The sequence below is a fragment of the Notolepis coatsorum genome (genome assembly GCF_963971535.1).
Source record: "Notolepis coatsorum genome assembly, chromosome: 9".
Classification (NCBI taxonomy): domain Eukaryota; kingdom Metazoa; phylum Chordata; class Actinopteri; order Aulopiformes; family Paralepididae; genus Notolepis; species Notolepis coatsorum.
The window spans coordinates 140,588,209-140,605,358 of NC_140173.1; positions in this window are offsets into that span (position 1 = coordinate 140,588,209).

Consider the following 17,150-nt stretch of genomic DNA (forward strand, 5'->3'; position numbering starts at 1 on the left):
AAGCCTGCACCTTCCAGCAGCACAAAGGCAAGTGTTATGTACATTGACCCCGCCAGCAGCGGGGGCGCCCAGGTGCTCTTAAAGGTGGTCCGCGTAACACTGAGTTACCAAGATAAGGTCATGGACACTTACGCCGTCCTTGACGACGGGTCAGAGAAGACCCTTCTCCTCGCGTCCGCTGCGGCCCAGCTGGGGCTGCGGGGGAGCGAAAACCAGATGACGATTCGGACAATAAGAAGAGATCTAAAGACGATAAAGGGCGAGAATGTCTCCTTCACTATCGCAGCAAGCGGGCAGCCAGAGAGACGGTATAGGATTACTAATGCTTTCACCAGCCAAGAAATAGGCCTATCACAGTACACCTACCCCATCGCCAAGCTGATGGATAAATATGTGCACCTGCGCCAACTACCTATCCCGCTCATAGACGGTGCCACCCCGACCCTGCTGATAGGCTCCGACCATGCAGACCTCATAGTCCCGATAGACCGGGTCCACACAGGACCCAGAGGCTGTCCTGCAGCAGTCGAGACCCGCCTAGGATGGACATTACAAGGCCCCCTCGCTAAGTCTCTTAACCGAACAGCAGCCACTAACTGCCTCCACTCCAGAGTGACAGAAGAAGACACCACACTCCTACAGCACGTCGAGAGGCTATGGACACTAGAGACAATGCCCTTTAAGAACGAAAAGAAAGACATTCGTTCCAAGGAAGACATTTACGCTATAGCCCTCCTCGAGCAAGGGACAAAGAGAGTCAACGTCAACGGAGTGATGAGATACGCAACTCCACTCCTGAGGCGAGAGGGTATGCCTACCTTTCACGCCACAAAAGAAGCGACGGAGCGGTATCTATTGAACACAGAGCGGCGCCTAGCCAGAGACCCCGCTCAAGAGACTGTGTACCGCGCTGAGATTAACAAGCTAATCACAGCGGGACACATAAAGAAAATTGACATTAAAGAGGCCGATCAGACGACCGAATCATGGTACGTGCCGCACCACAAAGTCCACCACAACGGCAAGGATCGTATTGTGTTTAACTGCAGCTACCAGATCGGATCACAAAATCTGAATAAAGAGCTCTTGCCCGGCCCAACACTCGGCCCCTCTCTACTAGGCGTGTTACTACGTTTCCGCCAGGACCAGGTGGCCATCAGCGGCGACATCAAAGGGATGTTCCTGCAGGTGAGACTAGTGGAGGAGGACAAGCCCCTGCTGCGGTTCCTATGGAGAGAGAGGATCGGGGATGAGCAACCAGCCATCTATCAATGGGAAGTCCTCCCTTTCGGAACCACATGCAGCCCATGCTGTGCTACGTTTGCACTGCAAAAACACGTCGCAGAGGACCCAGCAGCAGATGAAGAGGTCCGACAAAGTGTAGGAAATAGTTTCTACATGGACAACTGTTTGCAAAGCGTCTCGACGCCAGAAGAAGCCGAGGCTCTTCTACTCAAGCTCCGCGCCTCCCTGATCAAAGGCGGCTTTGATCTCAGGCAGTGGGCCAGCAGCGACCCGCAAGTATTGCGCAGCCTCTCCCCCGAGGACAAGGCAGCGAGCAGCGAGACCTGGATGGCGACCATCCCAGGAGAAGCCCAAGAAATTACACTAGGACTAGTCTGGCGCTTCAAAACAGACTCGCTCCATTATAGACACAAACCCCTGACCAAGGAGCAGGGAAGGTCGACGGCACTACCGACCACCAGACGGAGTGTATACAGAACACTCGCCAGACAATATGACCCGTTGGGATGTATTCTACCTTACACCACCAGGGCAAAGATGATTGTAAGAGCGTTATGGGACAAGGACCAGGGCTGGGACGACCCCATACCCGAACACCTTGCATCCACATGGAGAGAGTGGGAGACGGAACTCCGCTCACTCCCAGGTGTTAACATACGCCGCAGCTACTTCCCACCCACAGTGAGGCCAGAGACATGCAAGATGGATCTACACGTCTTCAGCGACGCCTCCGAAGTAGCCTACGGTTCGGTGGCTTACTTGCGTGCCCGAGAGGAGGGAGGAGAAATACATACTGCTTTCATCCTGGCTCGCTCAAGAATAGCCCCACGAAAGCAACAATCTATCCCGCGTCTAGAGCTCTGCGCAGCCCTAGCAGGAGCGCAGCTCGCCGCGTTAATCCAACGTGAACTCACCATTCCGGTGCAAAGAACAATCTTGTGGTCAGACTCCACGACAGTACTCACATGGATCCGGTCTGATTCGTGCAGATACAAGGTCTTCGTGGGAGTCAGAGTCACAGAGATTCAAGAGTTAACAGAAGTAGCGAGCTGGAGGTATGTGGACACAAAACACAACCCAGCTGACGTCATCACCCGGGGAATGTCCCTGGATGACCTCACCCGTCACAACCTATACAGTGACGGACCAGAGTTTCTCAAGCTCCCGGAAGAAGAGTGGCCTACACCCACCCCACGGGAGGCGAGTAAAGAGGAGGCCGAAAACAAGAAATCTATGTTCTGTGGATTGAACACACTCGTCTCCACAGACCCCGACATAGACGATTGCCTCACCCTAGAGAGTGCGCAGCTAAAGACATTTCTGTGGCACCACCCAGAGGTTCAGCCCACTACTGACATTTCAGCAGCTGACTACGAAGAAGCAGAACTTCTTCTACTACAACGAGCCCAGAGAGACTCGTTCCCCGACGAGCTAGACTGTCTACAGGGAGCAAAGCCCGTCCCATCAGACAGCAGACTGCTCCACCTAGCACCCGAGAGCGACGCCCATAGTCTCATCAGAGTGGGTGGTCGTCTGCGGAGAGCCCCAGACTTACCGGATGACGTCAAGTACCCGATAGTCTTGAACAGCCGACACAAGGTCACAGAGCTTAGAAAGAAATACGACGAGGATGTGCACCACGCAGGGGCAGAGAGAGTCTTCGCGGAGATCAGACGTCGTTATTGGATACTGCAAGGGAGAGAAGCAGTGCGGCGCTTCCAGCGAACCTGTCTAGACTGTCGTAAGTGGCGAGCACAGCCCATTATACCCCGGATGGCAGACCTACCTCCCTGTCGCCTCCGACTCGGCGACAAGCCCTTTCACTCCACCGGTATGGACTGTTTCGGCCCGCTGTATATAAAGAAAGGAAGAGGAACCGAGAAGCGGTGGGGTATTGTATTCAAATGCATGACCACCCGAGCGATACATATCGAAATCCTTCCAACCATGAGCACAGACTCATTCCTTATGGCCTTCCGAAGATTCACATCACGGAAAGGAAAACCGTCTACATTATTGTCTGATCACGGGACAAACTTCAAAGGCGGAGAAAGAGAGCTGAGAGAGAGCTTCCAAGCTATGGGCCCAGAACTTAAGACCCACCTCGCTCCATCCCAGATTGACTTCCAGTTTAATCCCCCGAACGCACCTCACTTCGGTGGAACCTGGGAACGAGAAGTACGTTCCATCAAGACAGCCCTGTACGCCGTGCTTGGGGCCCAGACCGTGGCGGAAGAAGTCTTAATGACAGTCCTCACGGAGATCGAGGGAGTATTGAACTCAAAGCCCCTCGGTTACGTCTCAAGTGATGTAGCAGATGTCGACCCAGTCACCCCCAACACACTCTTGATGGGGCGGCTGGACCCCGCGCTACCCCAGACAATGTACAGGCCTGAAGAAGCGAACGGCCGAAGAATGTGGAGGTACAGTCAAGTATTGGCTGACAAGTTTTGGAACAGCTTCCTACTCCACTACCTACCGTCTCTACAGACCCGCCAGAAATGGGTAAAAGAGAGAGACAATTTGACAGAAGGAACAGTCGTCATGGTTATCGACCAGTCACTACCCCGAGCTATGTGGCCGGCTGGCCGCGTAAGCAAAGTGATCACCGGTGCCGACGGAAAGGTCCGAGCAGCTGAAGTGCTCGTCCAAGGGCGGACCTACACCCGACCCGTGGCGAGGCTAATAGAACTGCCAAGGCTCCCCGATACCATCGATGACGACCATGACCCCATGACTTTGTGAATTGACTGACCCTCACAGCAGACATTGAGTAGTGGACAGTGCGGTTAATCTGTCTCTGCTTAGCTAATTAGGTGGGACTAATTAGGGGGCGGCTGTTACGAAGGATCAGATTAAACCGAGTATATATATTTATTTGTTGATATATATTGAATAGTATTTGTATATCGTTTGATATCCCTTGTATATTCCTTGTACATATACACGGAATATCCCTTTAGCCTACTATAGCCCATAATAGTTCATTCTCCTATTGGACAAAGGACCAGGCGCCAGGGGACCAGCCCCCGGAGTCAAGTTCAAAGTTACCGACAAGACATGTCTGTACTAGCCCCGGCCCTGCCCAGGGATACGGCGACAGAAATGAGAGTGGCACTATTTGTTCACCGTGCATATAAATATGGCGCAAGTGAATACAGAGGCACTTAGTCAGAAACTTAGTAACCAACGTGAAGCCTCACCCACGATAGGACGTGCGGTGAAGTATGGCCTGTTTGGCCCCAGAATAGCATTGAGACCGCGTGCGAATTAATAACTGAATTGTCAGAGTTTGGCACTGTACCGTCGAGTGCGACGTATTTCTATTAAGTTAATAATAGTCTATTGTGTATGGTGCATCGTGCGGTTAGAGTTCTAAAGTGACCAGCATCTCCAACGCTTCCTCGTGTTAGCTAGATTCTTATCCAGGCTGGGCCGACCACATGGCGCTTTCATCCGAGGAGATCTAGGCGAGGACCGAATGGACATGTACACTGGATTACCTACCCGACGTCTGCATAGCCCTGTGCGGCTGGAATATATATTTGCTTTGGTACTGTGATTTGTGGAGCGGATAATCGCCGACGCCTGTGAGTGTTGGATTTACCCCGAGAGGAGTCAAGGTCGAGTCGGCGCTCAGAGAGCCTGAGGCCGCCTAGCTTTCTTCACTGTGGAGCTACAGCCTACAAGAGAACCAAGCTGTATTCGTCTGCGGATCAAGAGTCTATCGCACTGTCTTCTGTACTCGAAGTCTCCCTAGATATCGTTGACCAGACGTTCTACTACCGACAGCTCTCCTACCCCCCCTGCCGGCTTACAACCGGGAGGACCCCTTCCAGTATATCCCGCTATATCATTAAGTGTACCATAGATATAATTCCCTAAGAGCCAGGTTGTATACTTGCCTCCTGCGTAACCAGAGAATGGACATTCAGTGTTGATTTGCCTACGAATACTCATTTGCCTTACAAGTGCAATCAAATGTAATATAAGTATCATATGTACCTTTTGCTCCATTAAATACTTGATTAATACCTTTGACTGGAACCGATTTCATTGTGGGAAGTGTTCATCATATTCATATATTGTGTACTGTATGGCCAGTAGTTAAAGTACATAAAGCGGTAGTGGTTTAATGATACCATACTTATCAATACAGTCAGGGAATGTCAGGGAATTGTACCCCTCAGTTACAGATACCGATATACCGATATTGTCCAACTCTTAATTTCCGATACCGATATCAACCGATATCAACCGATACCGATATATGCAGGGTTTCCCCCCCCCAAAAATGGAATAATTTCAGGTAATTAACATAACATATCTCTTGTTGTGGAATTAACACAACATTATGCATACTTTTGACAATAAATAAAATCAGAATTTGTTCTTACTTGCTTGCCTGGGTAAATAAAGGTAATAGAAATGTAAGAAATAAAAAATAAAAATTGAAAACCGATACCGATATTTTCCAATATCACATTTTAATGCCGATATCGGCCGATAATATCGGTAGGCCGATAATATCGGACATCCCTAAATAAAATACAAGAACAATACATATAAAAACAGAGACATTACACAATGTATACCAGGGAGGGTTAAGATTGTGGCCCTAAACTGACCGTAGATCAGCAGAGAATCGATGTTCAGCGTATATGCTGAAGTCAGATCATTCCAGGAAGTTGGTGCAGTGAAACAAAAGGCTGACTTTCCAAGTTCAGATTGTGCACAAGGGACATGCAGCCTGCTGTCGCTGAGAGGAGAGCAGACCTCTAGAGAACTCCACTGCTTCTTCAGCTTTAACACTCAGAGTGATTTTTCTTCATGGTGTAAGCAACTTCAGAATGTTACCTTTCAAAAGAGATGCTATAAGTATAAAGTATAATACATCGCAAATGACTTTGGGTATGCAATTGTCAGGCGTTTAACCTTTAACCTATAGGGCTATTTCTTTTTTAATTTCCCACTTATTGATCAGGCCAAGAGATATTTTTGTGATGTATAGATCCTGTTTGAAGATCATCCAGGTCTCAAGTGCAAATGCAATACTAAGGCTAATTAGGCTACTATTAACTGGTTGTAGAAAATAGAGTAGCCTTCTATAGAGTTGAGTCATAAAACTTGTTTGCTTTAAGTGGTCATGACCACTTAGTCACATTCAGCAGTCGCTGCGCACATCCAGAGAGTGGGAGTCCTTTTGTTAAGTTCATCTGAGCTTGTGGGGTAATTTAGCATTCTCACATGAATAATACACAGCAAGAAAGATATGTTTGTGTTTTTGGTCATTCGTCCTCCTCTGCTTATATGCCGGTGTGCATATTTTGGAGAATTGGAGCATGACCTAAATGACGATTAAAAAGGTTAGAAACTATTCTAGAGATTCAGAGATCATTCTGATGCATTTTAATTCAGGTAGAGAAATCCAAGATTATTCTACAAGCCAGATGTGGCTATAGCCATACAAATAACTCCTACTAAAATGTTGGAAGATCCAGGATATCCATCTCTCTTCTCTCACAAGCATCTTGTTCTCCTACTGTGCCTATAACCACAGGATGAAGTAGATTATCTTATCAGCAACAGTGCTAGACAGAGACAGCATCTGTTTTGCAATATGTATTTCTGAATTAATTGTGATTCACCCCTAACGTGCAAAGTAACCACATATTTCACATTTCCCCCCAAAAAATTTTATTCACAAATTACAAAGGGCAAACTATTATAGATCTTTTTTTTGTGACCAAATCTTTTTATTTTCACTTTTCAACAAGAAACAACACAGCACAATAATGACAATTATACATACATACATCCAAGAACACAAACTAATACAACAATAATTAGACCATAAATTAGACCTATTATATATTGCAATGAATACACAACCAGTCAAAATAATTTCAACCAGAATAAGGAGGCAATAATAATAATAATAGGCCTATATAAATTTAAATAGATTGAAGACTACGAATATAGAATAATGACAATACAGTATCTATGTAGAAATTTGACATAAAAAATATGTATAGGCATGAGGACATCTTAAAGGAACACCTCCAAATTTGGGGAAATTAGCGTATCGTCTCCTCCAGAGAGAGACAAGAAGATAGATACCAGTTTCCTCTCTGTGCGTTCAGTAGAAAGCTATCTGGCTGCATGTTAGCCTAGCTTAGCACAATGAATGGAAGCGGACAGTGCCGGTTAGCCATCGGGAGAGGTGTTAGTTGGACAATGCCTATAGTTGGACAATATTCTTGTCTCTCTCTGGAGAAGATAATAAGTTAATTTCCCAAAATGTTGCCGTGTGCTTTTAAGCAGATCATCTGACACTCCTGTCTCTCACCGTCTCAGTCCTCTGCAGCGTCAGCTGCGTTATTTCTAAACCTAGCCGCATTTCTGGCAGACGCTCTCTGATTGGCACTGACTGACGCTCTCTGATTGGCCACTGACGCGTTTGCCCAATCACGTGACGAGCTGTGTCTTTGCCCATTTCCACGTCAAACAGCCTGCAAAATACCTGGCGTTCTATCGCCACGCTCTAAGACAAACTCTAACCTTAACCAACTTCGAAAGAGTGCCTAAGCTTAACCGTCGAAAGAACTTGGCGTCACGCTCTAAGACAAACTCTAACCTTAACCAACTTCGAAAGAGTGCCTAAGCTTAACCAGTGTAGAAACAGGCTTCGGCCAATCAGAGAGCGTCTTGCCAGAAATGCGGCTACGTTTAGAAATAACGCGCGTCAGCCCCATTTAGACCGCTTAGCTATACCTCGCCCCCTTGCATTGCCAGGAACATATTTTGAACTTGGAAGTCGCACACAGACAGAACTCTCTCTGTCTCTCTCTCTCTCTCTCTCTCTGCACTATGTTAGCGCTGTGGTATGCTGGCAGAGAGATGTCTGGCAGAACCCCAGTACCCACTGTGCAGTAGGGGGAGAAACAACCTGGGTTGTTTGTATTTCTCCAGCCAATCACAGTCGTCTAATGCGGATGAAGCCCAAAATGCACCTTGCTATGGCTAGAAGACTATAGTCATTGTTGATCTCAGTAGCTTGCTATGGCTGGAAGACTAGTCCTTGTTGATCTTAGTAGCTTGCTATGGCTGGAAGACTAGTCCTTGTTGATCTTAGTAGCTTGCTATGGCTGGAAGACTAGTCCTTGTTGATCTTAGTAGCTTGCTACGTTTTGCCGTTTTTGGCCTGGCTCCGCCCATACTCGCAAATCGCTTTGAGTGACAGTCAACAAACTAACGTTACATCCAGCCTGTTTGAAAATACTAGAATCCAACATAGTCAGGAAAATTAAAAACATTTGTTCAGAATCCAACATAGTCTGATGAAAACGCACCTTATGTAATGGATGGATCATCACCGTTTGTCCACTTTCTCTTTGTAATAATATTCAAGAGTTCGCTCTCTAGGCAATCGCCTACAATGTATCGCCCAGCTGTAGTCTGGACTCAGGGGAGCTCTCAACTGCCTCGACCGGTGTTGTGCCAAATCCGACTCCCCCTCGCGCGAACACGCATACACTATCAGATTTCTGTCATAAAACGATAAAGCGGACAGAAATGCGGGAACGTTTTGATTATATTTAAAAGGCTTTGACGTTGTAAAACGAAATAAGTTGAGTTTCGAAGCTGTAAGCTGTTATAGGAACACCCACCTTTTCCCCCTTCCTACTGTATAAGACATAGGAAAATCGCAAAATGCAGAAACGCTACAGTAATAGTAACGTTAATACACTATTGACAGTTGACAGTTGCTGAGTAATGATTTGACAACTTCTGTCCATAATAAATATAACCGACAGTGAATCATTGGCCAATGGCTCAGCTTCAACTCCACACACACACACGCAAGAGTACCGTAATACACAAACGGATGAATGAACGAGGTCCTACTACTAATTAACTAATTATGACGTACTGTATGTACTTACTGATTCAATGCTTTCTTTCGTTCCCGAAGACTTGGTACAGGCTAGCTCCCTTCTTTAGCAACAGCCAGGAAATCACGGCAGCATTATCCTTCGTCTTTGCAAAAATCCAAAAGCGAACTTGGCCCATTGCTGGCGAAGCACGACATCATTAGGAAAAGTGTGCAAAGACATATATTAGCAGCTTGGCAGCCAGGAACAGCACATTTCTGTGCGGTGGAGGTGACTACAACCAGGGGCGGAGAAATGCAAATCAGTGCCTTATTCACGTCAGCAAAACAGTCAAATCAGAATGGCTTAGTTGAGTGAGGGAAGATCTCATGAACTTGAGACTAGACTGACGAGTCAAAATGAGAATTAGAGACACAGACCACATTGATATGATCCCCCATTGCTAGGAAACAATGCTAAACACTGGAAAAAGCCATTTATAAGACACGGGACCTTTAACAGATTGCAGAATGGGTACAATACAGTACGGCTCAATACACACAATTGTTAAGGGGATGCAGACCAGGGAAAGACTTTCGTCTTGTTTACATCAGGGTCTAGTTGAGCTGCGTCGTGGTGAGTTTGGCACGGTGGCTGCAGTAGCTCGCCACCTTGGCTTCCTATTGTGATTCTGGGTGAGGTAGAATAGAATGCATCATATCTTCAGAAACCTCAGAATTAGCTGTTTCATTTGGTCATTGTAACATTATGCTGTACGATTTTAGGGTAGAAAAGTAAGCAGGAAATGTCTCTTGTTTGTGAGGTATATATGTAAGTAACTTTAAGCCAACGGTTATCTAGTTGTGTATTGAGCACCATCTGGATTAGCTGGGAGAATAAAAGGACACTAGATCTCACAGAAGACTCCCCCCTTTGTGTGAAGGGATGTCTCATAGGGAATCTAATTACAGACAGCCCAGCCTATTGAAATACAACTCTTGTGAGTTTCACCAACAGGTACTTGTCCCAGCAGACCACAGGAACCAGATGGGAAGGTATTTTGTTAAAATGTGGTTAAATTATTTGCAGCCAGAGGGGAAATATTTAGAATGAGAGTATTGTTAGGCGTGGCTAGTTTCTAGGTTTGAATTTGATTGGCCTAAAAGTGTGAATGACAACTTCCTGTTCTGATGAAGTGATGCATTGTGGGACAGAATGGGAGGGGTTACATTCGGCTATAAAGGATACAATTTTGGAGCTAAGAATCAGAATCGTAGTATTTTTGGAGACAACTCTTCTTGTTTGTAAAGATCTGAAGCTTCTGTAATAATTTTTTTTATTTAACCTTTATTTATCCAGGCAAGCAATTAAGAACAAATTCTTATATACAAAAATATAATAAAACTGAAGTAACCTGAGAAGTCGCCAGACATCCCTTCTTTCTCCAACCAAGTTCTTTGTCAAAGTTTTTGATGTGATGACCTTTTCTTCAAAAGTAACCTCATGTGTTCTTCCCATTTGCACCCCACCGTGAGAGAATCACTGGTTTAGCCAATCTGTGTGTGTGTGTGTGTGTGTGTGTGTGTGTGTGTGTGTGTGTGTGTGTGTGTGTGTGTGTGTGTGTGTGTGTGTGTGTGTGTGTGTGTGTGTGTATAAAAGGTGTGTGACTGAATTTGTGTGTGTACTCTGTATGAAACTGCTATAGTACTGCTGCCATTCTCAGCCAGGTCACTCTTGGAAAAGAGATTTTAATTTCAATGGGTCAAACCTGGGAAAATAAATGTAATGAAATATGTATATACTGTAGGTATATACATACACACTATATATATATATATATATATATATATGCAGGGGGTCTGTCGCTGACTTTAGGTGCTCACCGCTCCTATCTGCTTCTCATTCCACTCACACTCATTGCCTCTTCCACGGCTGAGGTTTAGAACTGAATTTTAAATCAAGGTATTCCTTTCCCAGCAGTGTCTTTTCTCTCTCTCTCTCTCTCTCTCTCTCTCTCTCTCTCTCTCTCTCTCTCTCTCTCTCTCTCTCTCTCTCTCTCTCTCTCTCTCTCTCTCTCTCTCTCTCTCTCTCTCTCTCTCTCTCTCTCTCTCTCTCTCTCTCAGAGACAAGGAAGCTCCTGCACAGCATGAATCCTTGGGGCTTTTTATTTGTTTCCTTTGAATGCGGATCCAACCACCAGGCCTTGCACACCCACCAACCAACCCACCAACCAACCCACCAGCCAACCAGCCAGACGCCTCACTTTCCTTGGCTGTAATATGTAAATATTATATGAGCAGCTACCCCCCTCTCCCCTCCCTCTCTCTCTCTCTCTCTCTCTATCTCTCTCTCTCTCTCTCTCTCTCTCTCTCTCTCTCTCTCTCTCTCTCTCTCTCTCTCTCTCTCTCTCTCTCTCTCTCTCTCTCTCTCTCTCTCTCTCTCTCCCTCCCTCCCTCCCTCGCACGCACGCACGGACGCACACACACACACACACACACACACACACACGCACACACACACACACACATACACACAGTGTGAAGTATTCCAACTTGCTTTAAAAGAACGTCATCATTTTTCGTACAGGTTTTGATGAAAGGGTGATGGGGGGCATCTGTGCTCGATAGCTCAAAGGGGGCATTGGTGCTTTATAGAACCCAAGCAACCACCCCACAGGCAAACACCCCGTCTCCCCCGCAACAACCTCACTCCACCATTTAAAGGACGACACGACCTGCCTTACTGGGGGACATTTTTGTACAGGAAAAATAGAAACCATAAGAAATGGTGCTGACAGAGGCGGGTCTGAAATAGGCCCTGCGTCAGTCAGGATAAAGAACTATGTCCTTTTTAATCAAGAGGATTGGGAGGGGTCACCTTTGCAATTATCATTTCTGAACACGCACAATAACAAATTATCTTGCAGACAAATCACCTGACACCGTTTCTTTTAATTTTCCCAGGCGCTGGTAAGGAAGTGTGGGGCCGTGCGAAAGGGGAAAACCTGACAATCCTTAAGATGCTCGAAACAAAGAAGTGCTAAGTAATTAATAATAGACACGGCTATGAGTTAAGCCCATTGTGTTCATCATTGACATTTGCATACCGGCAAGGACTTCATTGTCTTTTGAGCAGGTTTGCGGTCATGTTAATCAATCTCTTTCACCTTCACATTTAACCACTCACTGACACTTTGTGTGCGTGTGTGTGTGTGCGTGTGTGTGTGTGCGTGTGTGTGTGTGTGTGTGTGTGTGTGTGTGTGTGTGTGTGTGTGTGTGTGTGTGTGTGTGTGTGTGTGTGTGTGTGTGTGTGTGTGTGTGTGTGTGTGTGTGTGTGTGTGTGTGTGTGTGTGTGTGTGTGTGTGTGTGTGTGTGTGTGTGTGTGTGTGTGTGTGTGTGTGTGTGTGTGCGTGCGTGCGTGCGCGTGCGTGCGTGCGTGCGTGCGTGCGTGCGTGTGTGTGTGTGTGTGTGTGTGTGTGTGTGTGTGTGTGTGTGTGTGTGTGTGTGCTGAATCTTTCCATATGGCTTCCTGACAGTCATAGCTCTCACTGTATACACCATGGCCATGTGCAGATCAACCATGTCACACATCATAAATGTTTGCCATGCTTACAAAGGGCGTTACCTTTGTAGGCACGACAGAATTGTGGACTTGATATAGAAAGATATCGGATCTACCCTTGGGTCCTCTAGTCCAGGGGTTCTCAACCTTTCTGCTGCCAAGGCACCCCTGTGTTCAACAAAATATTCCAGGGCACCTCTACATAAAGACTTTTCCGGTCCTGTCTTTTTTGCTACAATGATGACAAAAGTGCTTGCTTTCAAAATAATGTTTATTTAAGAAACCGGGAAACACATTTGTGTGTATATGCAGGCTATATAATGCATTATTAACAGGTGTTTCAGGTCTAAATGGCTTGTTGACATTACACTGCTTGTAGTAGTAAATCAAATAGCATATTTCTTTAAATAAAATTACAGAAAATTATCACTAAAGTGCTATCTGTTGCAGCTGCACACTTTTCCATAAAAATAGCATATTTGGATAAGTGTGACCATTTCTCAAACTGAAAATCATGTATTTTTTTTTAATGCAGAAAAGGATCACTAAAGTGATATATGTTGCAGCTGCACTGTTCTCCATACAAATAGCATATTGATAAATTTGACCATTTCTCAAACAGAAAATCCTGTATTTTTTTTAAATACAGAAAAGGATCACCAAGTTACCATTTCTCAAAAAATATAAATAAATACAGAAAATAAGCACTCGTTCACTCAGTGGAAATTTCTAGCTCAATGCGAGGTCTGCTGCTGCTGGCTAATAATACGGTCAATACGCAGGGAGATCTTTGACAAGGCAACACGCATGTCATCCTCAAGGCTCAACTTGGCCCTATATTTTGTTTTCAGAGCTGTCATGGATGAAAAGCCAGCTTCACACAGATATGTGGTGCTGAATGGTATCAACACCAGCTTTGTGATAGAATTAAAAAAAATGCACAGTGCATTTCCATAGCTGTGGATGAGTCCACTGAGAATGCTCAGTTGCTGGTGTTTGTGAGGTTTTAGTAAGTTTGTGAGAAGATTGGATCAGTTAATCTTTCACTACCACACTACAGAAGGTTAACTCTTTCACTACCACACTACAGACAGTTAACTCTTTCACTACCGACTACAGAAGGTTAACTCTTTCACTACCACACTACAGAAGGTTAACTTTTTCACTACCACACTACAGACGGTTAACTCTTTCACTACCACACTAAATTAAATAAACTATCACGACTTTTCCTTCATGGGTGTTGTGTTTACAGTACCACAAGACAGAGTTATTGACATAACAAAATAGCCTGGCTAGAACACAGCAAGGTGTTAATGTCCCCAGAGAGAGAGAGGGGGCCATGGAAAACAATGCATTCTGGGTAGGGTTGTAGTTGTTTAACACTCTAAGTGTGAAACTCTCCAGAAACATTCAAGGCCATTTTCTCTGAATACATTTTGTGATATCACCATGATTCATAGGAAGTAGCTTGAAAAGTATCCCATCAAAATGTTCAAGTGATGGCTTATTTTGAAGGTATGAATCTGTACTTTCATAATATGTAAAAAAAAATGAAAATTTGACGTTGCCTCAATAAGTCCCTACTTTCCACGGCATATATCGTCGCATTCAGATTCCAGATCATTGAAATCGGCCTTGAGAGCATTCAATTTGGCCTGTAGCTGAGTTTTACTTGTAGTAAGAGCATTGCAATTGGCCTGTAGCTGAGTTTTACTTGTAGTGAGAGCATTGAAATTGGTCTGTAACTGAGTTTTAGTTGTAGTCAGAGCATTGAAATTGGCCTGTAGCTGAGTTTTACTTGTAGTCAGAGCATTGAAATTGGCCTGTAGCTGAGTTTTACTTGTAGTGAGAGCATTGAAATTGGTCTGTAACTTAGTTTTACTTGTAGTCAGAGCATTGAAATTGGCCTGTAGCTGAGTTTTACTTGTAGTGAGAGCATTGAAATTGGTCTGTAGCTGAGTTTTACTTGTAGTCAGATCATTGAAATGGGCCTGTAGCTGAGTTTTACTTGTAGTCAGAACATTGAAATTGGTTTGTAATTGGTCTTTTTCTCCCTTCATTGTATTGTAGCTGGTCTGTAACTGAGTTTTACTTGTAGTCAGAGCATTGAAATTGGTCTGTAGCTGAGTTTTACTTGTAGTGAGAACATTGAAATTGGTCTGTAACTGAGTTTTAGTTGTAGTCAGAGCATTGAAATTGGTCTGTAGCTGAGTTTTACTTGTAGTGAGAGCATTGAAATTGGTCTGTAACTTAGTTTTACTTGTAGTCAGAGCATTGAAATTGGCCTGTAGCAGAGTTGTACTTGTAGTCAGAGCATTGAAATTGGTCTGTAGCTGAGTTTTACTTGTAGTCAGATCATTGAAATTGGCCTGTAGCTGAGTTTTACTTGTAGTCAGATCATTGAAATTGGCCTGTAGCTGAGTTTTACTTGTAGTCAGAGCATTGAAATTGGTCTGTAATTGGTCTTTTTCTCCCTTGATTGTATTGTAGCTGGTCTGTAACTGAGTTTTAGTTGTAGTCAGAGCATTGAAATTGGTCTGTAGCTGAGTTTTACTTGTAGTCAGAACATTGAAATTGGTCTGTAACTTAGTTTTACTTGTAGTCAGAGCATTGAAATTGGCCTGTAGCTGAGTTTTACTTGTAGTCAGAGCATTGAAATGGGTCTGTAACTGAGTTTTAGTTGTAGTGAGAGCATTAAAATTGGTCTGTAACTGAGTTTTAGTTGTAGTCAGAGCATTGAAATTGGTCTGTAATTGGTCTTTTTCTCCCTTCATTGTATTGTAGCTGGTCTGTAACTGAGTTTTACTTGTAGTCAGAGCATTGAAATTGGTCTGTAGCTGAGTTTTACTTGTAGTCAGAGCATTGAAATTGGTCTGTAGCTGAGTTTTACTTGTAGTCAGAGCATTGAAATTGGTCTGTAATTGGTCTTTTTCTCCCTTCATGTATTGTAGCTGGTCTGTAACTGAGTTTTAGTTGTAGTCAGAGCATTGAAATTGGTCTGTAGCTGAGTTTTACTTGTAGTCAGATCATTGAAATTGGCCTGTAGCTGAGTTTTACTTGTAGTCAGATCATTGAAATTGGCCTGTAGCTGAGTTTTACTTGTAGTCAGAGCATTGAAATTGGTCTGTAATTGGTCTTTTTCTCCCTTGATTGTATTGTAGCTGGTCTGTAACTGAGTTTTAGTTGTAGTCAGAGCATTGAAATTGGTCTGTAGCTGAGTTTTACTTGTAGTCAGAACATTGAAATTGGTCTGTAACTTAGTTTTACTTGTAGTCAGAGCATTGAAATTGGCCTGTAGCTGAGTTTTACTTGTAGTCAGAGCATTGAAATGGGTCTGTAACTGAGTTTTAGTTGTAGTGAGAGCATTAAAATTGGTCTGTAACTGAGTTTTAGTTGTAGTCAGAGCATTGAAATTGGTCTGTAATTGGTCTTTTTCTCCCTTCATTGTATTGTAGCTGGTCTGTAACTGAGTTTTACTTGTAGTCAGAGCATTGAAATTGGTCTGTAGCTGAGTTTTACTTGTAGTCAGAGCATTGAAATTGGTCTGTAGCTGAGTTTTACTTGTAGTCAGAGCATTGAAATTGGTCTGTAATTGGTCTTTTTCTCCCTTCATTGTATTGTAGCTGGTCTGTAACTGAGTTTTAGTTGTAGTCAGAGCATTGAAATTGGTCTGTAGCTGAGTTTTACTTGTAGTGAGAGCATTGAAATTGGTCTGTAATTGGTCTTTTTCTCCCTTCATTGTATTGTAGCTGGCCTGTAGCTGAGTTTTAGTTGTAGTCAGAGCATTGAAATTGGTCTGTAACTTAGTTTTACTTGTAGTGAGAGCATTGAAATTGGTCTGTAGCTTAGTTTTACTTGTAGTCAGAGCATTGAAATCGGCCTGTAGCTGAGTTTTACTTGTAGTCAGAGCATTGAAATTGGTCTGTAATTGGTCTTTTTCTCCTTTCATTGTATTGTAGCTGGTCTGTAACTGAGTTTTACTTGTAGTCAGAGCATTGACATTTATCTGTAACTGATTTTTACTTGTAGTCAGAGCATTGAAATTGGTCTGTAACTGAGTTTTACTTGTAGTCAGAGCAATGAAATTGGCCTGTAGCTGAGTTTGACTTGTAGTCAGAGCATTGAAATTGGTCTGTAACTTAGTTTTACTTGTAGTGAGAGCATTGAAAAGGGCCTGTAGCAGAGTTTTACTTGTAGTCAGAGCATTGAAATTCGCCTGTAGCTGAGTTTTACTTGTAGTGAGAGCATTGAAATTGGCCTGTAGTTGAGTTTTACTTGTAGTCAGAGCATTGAAATTGGTCTGTAATTGGTCTTTTTCTCCCTTCATTGTATTGTAGCTGGTCTGTAACTGAGTTTTACTTGTAGTCAGAGCATTGAAATTGGTCTGTAGCTGAGTTTTACTTGTAGTCAGAGCATTGAAATTGGCCTGTAGCTGAGTTTTACTTGTAGTCAGAGCGTTGCAATTGG